Source organism: Aegilops tauschii, chromosome 5 (assembly GCF_002575655.3).
Source record: "Aegilops tauschii subsp. strangulata cultivar AL8/78 chromosome 5, Aet v6.0, whole genome shotgun sequence".
In the NCBI taxonomy this organism is placed as follows: domain Eukaryota; kingdom Viridiplantae; phylum Streptophyta; class Magnoliopsida; order Poales; family Poaceae; genus Aegilops; species Aegilops tauschii.
Genome location: NC_053039.3, coordinates 222,698,328 through 222,705,763, shown reverse-complemented (window position 1 = coordinate 222,705,763; position 7,436 = coordinate 222,698,328).

The window sequence follows — 7,436 nt, the reverse complement described above, 5'->3', positions numbered from 1 at the left end:
AAATAGCTAGTTGACGGAAGATTAATATGATGGAAAATAGACCCGGGGGCCATAGGTTTCACTCGTGGCTTCTCTCAAGATAGCATAAGTATTACGGTGGGTGAACAAATTACTGTCGAGCAATTGATAGAAAAGTGCATAGTTATGAGAATATCTAGGCATGATCATGTATATAGGCATCACGTCCGCGACAAGTAGACCGAAACGATTCTGCATCTACTACTATTACTCCACACATCGACCGCTATCCAGCATGCATCTAGAGTATTAAGTTCATAAGAACGGAGTAAAGCATTAGGCAAGATGACATGATGTAGAGGGATAAACTCAAGCAATATGATATAAACCCCATCTTTTTATCCTCGATGGCAACAATACAATACGTGCCTTGCTGCCCCTGCTATCACTGGGAAAGGACACCACAAGATTGAACCCAAAGCTAAGCACTTCTCCCTTTGCAAGAAAGATCAATCTAGTAGGCCAAACCAAACTGATAATTCAAAGAGACTTGCAAAGATAACAAATCATACATGAAAGAATTCAGAGGAGATTCAAATATTGTTCATAGATAATCTTGATCATAAACCCACAATTCATCGGATCTCGACAAACACACCGCAAAAAGAATTACATCGAATAGATCTCCAAGAAGATCGAGGAGAACTTTGTATTGAGATCCAAAGAGAGATAAGAAGCCATCTAGCTAATAACTATGGACCCGAAGGTCTGAGGTAAACTACTCACACACCATCAGAGAGGCTATGGTGTTGATGTAGAAGCCCTCCGTGATCGATTCCCCCTCCGGCAGAGCACCAGAAAAGGCCCCAAGATGGGATCTCACGGGTACAAAAGGTTGCGGCGGTGGAAATAGGGTTTTGTGGTGCTCTTGGATGTTTTTAGGGTATATGGGTATATATAGGAGGAAGAAGTAGGTCGGTGGAGCTGCGAGGGGCCCACGAGGGTGGGGGCGCGCCCAGGGGGCAGGCGCGCCTCCCTGCCTCGTGGCCTCCTCGCTTCTTTCTTGACGTCCAATGCAAGTCCTCTGGATCACGTTTGTTCCAAAAATAACTCTCCCAATGGTTTCATTCCGTTTGGACTCCGTTTGATATTCCTTTTATGCGAAACACTGAAATAGGCAAAAAACAACAATTTGCACTGGGCCTTGGGTTAGTAGGTTAGTCCCAATAATAATAATATAGTGTATAATAAAGCCCATTAAACATCCAAAACAGATAATATAATAGCATGGAACAATAAAAAATTATAGATACGTTGGAGACGTATCAAGCATCCCCAAGCTTAATTCCTGCTCGTCCTCGAGTAGGTAAATGATAAAAACAGAATTTTTGATGTGGAATGCTACCTAGCATATTCTTCAATGTAATTTCCTTTATTGTAGCATGAATGTTCAGATCCGAAAGATTCAAGACAAAAGTTTAATATTGACATGAAAATAATAATACTTCAAGCATACTAACAAAGCAATCATGTCTTCTCAAAATAACATGGCCAAAGAAAGTTATCCCTACAAAATCATATAGTCTGGCTATGCTCTATCTTCAGCACACAAAGTATTTAATCATGCACAACCCCGATGAGAAGCCAAGCAATTGTTTCATACTTTTGATGTTCTCAAACTTTTTCAATCTTCACGCAATACATGAGCGTGAGCCATGGACATAGCACTATATGTGGAATAGAATGGTGGTTGTGGAGAAGACAAAAAAGAGAAGATAGTCTCACAATAACTAGGCGTATCAACGGGCTATGGAGATGTCCATCAATAGATATCAATGTGAGTGAGTAGGGATTGCCATGCAACGGATGCACTAGAGCTATACGTGTATGAAATCTCAACAAAAGAAACTAAGTGGGTGTGCATCCAACTTGCTTGCTCATGAAGACCTAGGGCATTTTGAGGAAGCCCATCATTGGAATATACAAGCCAAGTTCTATAATGTAAAATTCCCACTAGTATATGAAAGTGACAAAACAAGAGACTCTCTATCATGAAGATCATGGTGCTACTTTGAAGCACAAGTGTGGAAAGAGGATAGTAACATTGTCCCTTCTCTCTTTTTCACCCATTTTTTTGTCTGGGCCTTTTTTTATGGCCCCTTTTTTTTTCTTTTTTCATCCGGAGCCTCATCCCGACTTGTGGGGGGATCATAGTCTCCATCATCCTTTCCTCACTTGGGACAATGCTCTAATAATGATGATCATCACACTTTTATTTACATACAACTCAAAGATTACGACTCAATACTTGGAACAAAATATGACTCTATATGAATGCCTCCGGCGGTGTACCAAGATATGCAATGAATCAAGAGTGACATGTATGAAAGAACTATAAAGGTGGCCTTGCCACAAATACGATGTCAACTACATGATCATGCAAAGCAATATGACAATGATGGAGCGTGTCATAACAAACAGAACGGTGGTAAGTTGCATGGCAATATATCTCGGAATGGCTATGGAAATGCCATAATAGGTAGGTATGGTGGCTGTTTTGAGGAAGGTATATGGTGGGTGTATGATACCGGCGAAAGGTGCGCGGTATTAGAGAGGCTAGCAATGGTGGAAGGGTGAGAGTGCGTATAATCCATGGACTCAACATTAGTCATAAAGAACTCACGTAATTATTGCAAAAATCTATTAGTTATCGAAACGAAGTACTATGCGCATGCTCCTAGGGGGATATATTGGTAGGAAAATACCATCGCTCGTCCCCGACCGCCACTCATAAGGAAGACAATCAATAAATAAATCAGGCTCTGACTTCATCACATAACGGTTCACCATACGTGCATGCTACGGGAATCACAAACTTTAGAACAAGTGTTTCTCAAATCCACAACTACTCAACTAGCATGACTCTAATATCACCATCTTCTTATCTCAAAACAATCATAAAGAAACAAACTTCTCATAGTATTCGATGCACTTTATATGAAAGTTTTTATTATACCCATCTTGGATGTTCATCATATTAGGACTAATTTAATAGCCAAAGAAAACTACCATGCTGTTCTAAAAGACTCTCAACACAATATAAGTGAAGCATGAGAGATCAATTATTTCTATAAAATAAAACCACTGCTGTTGAGGATATAAACCTTAGAGTCACCCGCCCGGAGGGGCCGGGTTACTCATAATGGTCATTACCTGAAGCCCGGCGCCAAGCTTGAAGACGGTGGGCCAAAGATGAGCTTAAGACCCGGAGATGGCTTAAGGCCCATAGTTACAACCGTCATTATGGTAGAACTTGTAGTGTAAGGCAAGAATAGTTGAGAGTCCGAGCCGGACACTCTTATGAGCCGGCCGGGACTCTGAGAGCTGCTGGGCGTCAACCTCTCTATATAAAGGGACGACCCGGCGGCGGTTTAGGGGCAAGAAAGATCTCGTCGAGAGCCAGGCATAGCAGTTAAGCTCCCTAGTCATCGATACCCTAATCAATACCACCTCAACTGGACGTAGGCTTTTACCTTCATCGTAAGGGGCCGAACCAGTATAACCCTCGTGTTCCTTGTGTCGTTTAACCCCTTCAAGCTTCCTAGCTGCGATGGCTCCACGACTAAGTCCTGGCTCGAGGACATCTGCCGTGACAATTCAACGACAGTTGGCGCCCACCGTAGGGCCAGCGCACGGTGCATTTGAGTTCTTGAAGGGCAGCTTTGAAGGGCTCAAGGGATACGCTGTGGGCCGGATGACCATGAGTCGTCGCGGCAAGCTCTACATCGACGATGCAAACTGGGGCCCCGACGCCGGCTCAATTGAGTATGGGTACCGGGTCCCCTTCGGCGGAATTCATGTCTTCATTGGCAAGATTGGTGAGCCGGGCCCTGAGCCGGATCTCTGCGCCGATCTCATCGAGACGGCTCAGCGTGCACGACCCGCCCGGGCCCTACCTGCCTTGAAGCATGCTTTTGTGGGATGTATCCATGAAGGACTCTCTATAGGGTCTGGATCTGGTGATGAGACGGCCGCCGGCTCTGACGGCGAGTCGTCCACAGATGAGTCAAACTCGTTGTATCAACTTCAAGATGGCAGGCTCAGGGGCTGTTCCGATGGTGACAGTATTCCGGACCCTTTTGAGCCGCCGACCCGGGTTGGAATCTTCATGGCCCGTGCCCAGCCTGTTCAAAATCCCGCCGCCGGGTCAGGAAATCCGGTGCCTTCGCCGGCTCAGGTGCTGATGGATCTCACGGACAAGATGACGGCCCTGTTGACCGCCACGGTTGACCCGGCGGATCAAGCTCAGCATGACGCGGAGGTGGCGCAGTTAAAGTTAGATCTAGTGAAAGCCAAGGAGGATCTGGCGGCGGAAGGGATTAGGATGGCTGCGGAGAGGGCGGATCTCGACGCCCAGACTCAGTTGATTCAGGCGCAGTCCTTCCGGCTCACGATGGATCAGAACGCGTCCAATGAGGTCATGAGAAGGAGGCATCAAAAGGCCCAATCTCGACTCCCTCCGGTCTACGATCCTCGAAACCTCTTCAACACGCCAGGTGCAGGGTCTAGTAACCCGCCGGGGATCATAGTGCCCGGGCCTGGGACCCCTGTTCAGCCACAAGTGATGGGGCCTCCCCGGGTGAACCCTGCCCTGCCTCAGTATGTGCCAATACCACCGGGTCATTATGCTAATCCGCTGGAGAACATGGTCGCTGCAGCAGCACGGCTGGCGGCCCTCCCAATTGACGGCGACTCTCCAACGGCTATTGAAACCCGCCGGGTCAGAGAACTCCTTCAGACAGCGTTGGCGCAGCAAGAGGTGTATTCTTACAGCCGGGACAGGATCCATTCAACCCCTCGTCCAGGCCGGAGCCCGAGTTATAGCAGACACATGGTTTCAGCGACCGGCTCAAGTAATGTCCGACGCCATGACCCGCCCCCTGGCCATGGCCCGGCTCATAACGGAGCCTTTCACGCAACAGACCAAGACAGAGCGCGGCAAGAGGCGGAGCAGGTGCCTCAGTTGACAGCTTACCAAACACCCCCGGCTTATCCGACGACTTCCGTCGACGTGGGTATCCCTACGAGGACTGGAGGTGTCCCTTGTTTAGTGCCGGCTCTCCGCAATGAACGTCTACCCAAGGACTTCAAGGGGCCTAGGAAGGTGCCTAATTACATGGCTGACTTACAACCCGGAGCCTGGATCGAGAGTTACGAGATGGCCATGGAATTGCAGGAGGTCAGTGAAGCGGCGATGGCCAAGTACTTCACCATGATGCTAGATGGGACTGCCCGCACTTGGTTGAAAGGGCTACCACCGAATTCCATCGGGTCTTGGGCTGAATTGAAAGCCCGTTTCATCCAAAACTTCAAAGATACCTGTAGGCAGTTTATGTCAATTGTGGATTTGACTAACTGTAAACAGCAGGAGGGTGAGTCTACGACGCATTGGGTTCGCCGGGTCAAGGAGATAATACATTCATCTGATAAGATGGATGCCGGCTCTGCAGTCTTAATGTTGGAACAGAATTGTCGTTTCCTGCCCTTGAAGATGAAACTCGGGCAGCTTAAGCGCGACTGCAATGATATGGGTACGCTAATGGCGGCTCTCGTCAAGTACGCCGACTCTGATAGTACCAAGGATCCCACTTCAGATGACGAAAGGACAGGGATGGGAAAGAAGAACGACAATGGCAAGGGTCCTCAGCATAACCCGGGGAACCAAGGAGGTGGCAAGCGTAAGGCCGACGGCAGCCTAGAGTTCGTGGCCAACGCCAGCTCACAGGGGAATAACCAGCGACGCAAGGGGAGGCCACCTCCCCGAGCCGGCGGGTCAGGCCCGACGCTGGAGTAGCTGTTGAATGAGCCTTGTCCAAGGCACGGCTCTAGGGAGAAGCCAGCTACTCATTTATGGAAGGATTGTGCGATCATGAAGGCCTTTAAGAATTCCAATGCCTTTAATGGCAACAATGGCCCGGGCGGCGGCTCAGGCGCTGGCGGTTTTCATGGCCCGGGCGGCGGCTCAAATTCCAATCCTCAGAACGGTCAAGGGGGCTTTAATCAGCAGTCTGGCCAGGGTCATCAACAGCAGCAGGGGGTTATCAGACCAACCCAAAGCAGCTTAATGGTGGACAGTATCATGTATTTACCACCAGTCTGTGTAAGCGAGATCAGAAGCTTCATAAGAGGGCTGTGAATGCTGTTGAGCCGGCGGTTCCATGCTATTTAAGATGGTCTGAGCAGCCTATTGTGTGGAGTAGGGAGGATCACCCTCCTCGGGTTGATAATCCGGGTCACTTGGCCTTGGTAGTGGATCCTCAGGTGGGAGGTTATAAGTTCACTAAGGTGCTCATGGATGGAGGCAGTATTATCAACATCCTCTATTATGAGACTTTCCGTCGTATGGGGTTGATTGATAAGAACCTCAGCCAGTCAAACACTATTTTTCATGGTGTGGTGCCTGGTAAGTCGGCTTATCCAGTTGGCAAGATCGAGTTGGAAGTGGCCTTTGGAGACGAGTACAACTACAGAGTGGAAAAATTGACCTTTGAGGTGGTCAAGATAAGAAGTCCGTATCATGCCATATTTGGGCGGCCGGCTTACGCCAAGTTCATGGCTTGGCCGTGTTACGTGTATTTACAGCTCAAGATGCCGGGTCACAATGGGACCATTACGGTTCACGGCAGCCGGAAGGTGGCCTTGGAGTGTGAGGAAGGCGATGCAGCTTATGCAGAATCTGTTTGTGCAACAGAGGAGTTGAAATTTTACAAACACAATGTTGACCCAACAGATATGACCTCTCTGAAAAAGCCGACTACGGAGCATGAGCCGGCAATAAAATTTAAGTCGGCTGATGAGACTAAACTTGTTGATTTCGTTCCAGGTGATTCATCTCAGCAGTTTAGCATCAGTGCCAATCTGGATCCAAAATAGGAAAGCGCGCTCATCGAGTTCATCCGTGAGAATAGGGACATTTTTGCATGGAAACCTTCTGACATGCCAGGTGTACCTAGAGAACTCGCTGAGCACACTCTCAATGTTGATCCAAAATTTAAGCCGGTCAGGCAATTCCTTCGGCGGTTTAATGAAGAGAGGCGGAAAGCCATTGGTGAAGAGGTGGCCCGGCTCTTGGCGGCCGGGTTTATTGTTGAAGTCTTTCACCCAGAGTGGTTAGCTAACCCGGTGCTCGTGCTCAAGAAGAACGGCACCTGGTGGATGTGTGTGGACTACACGGACTTAAACAAGGCATGTCCGGCTGATCCTTTTGCGCTTCCCCGTATTGATCAAATCATTGATGCTACGGCGGGTTGCGAGCGCTTAAGTTTCTTGGATGCTTATTCTGGATATCATCAGATTAAAATGGCAGTTAAGGACCAGGAGAAGACGGCATTCATCACTCCCTTTGGAGCCTTCTGCTATGTGTCTATGCCTTTTGGACTCAAGAGTGCACAGGCAACTTATCAGCGTTGCGTGCAGAA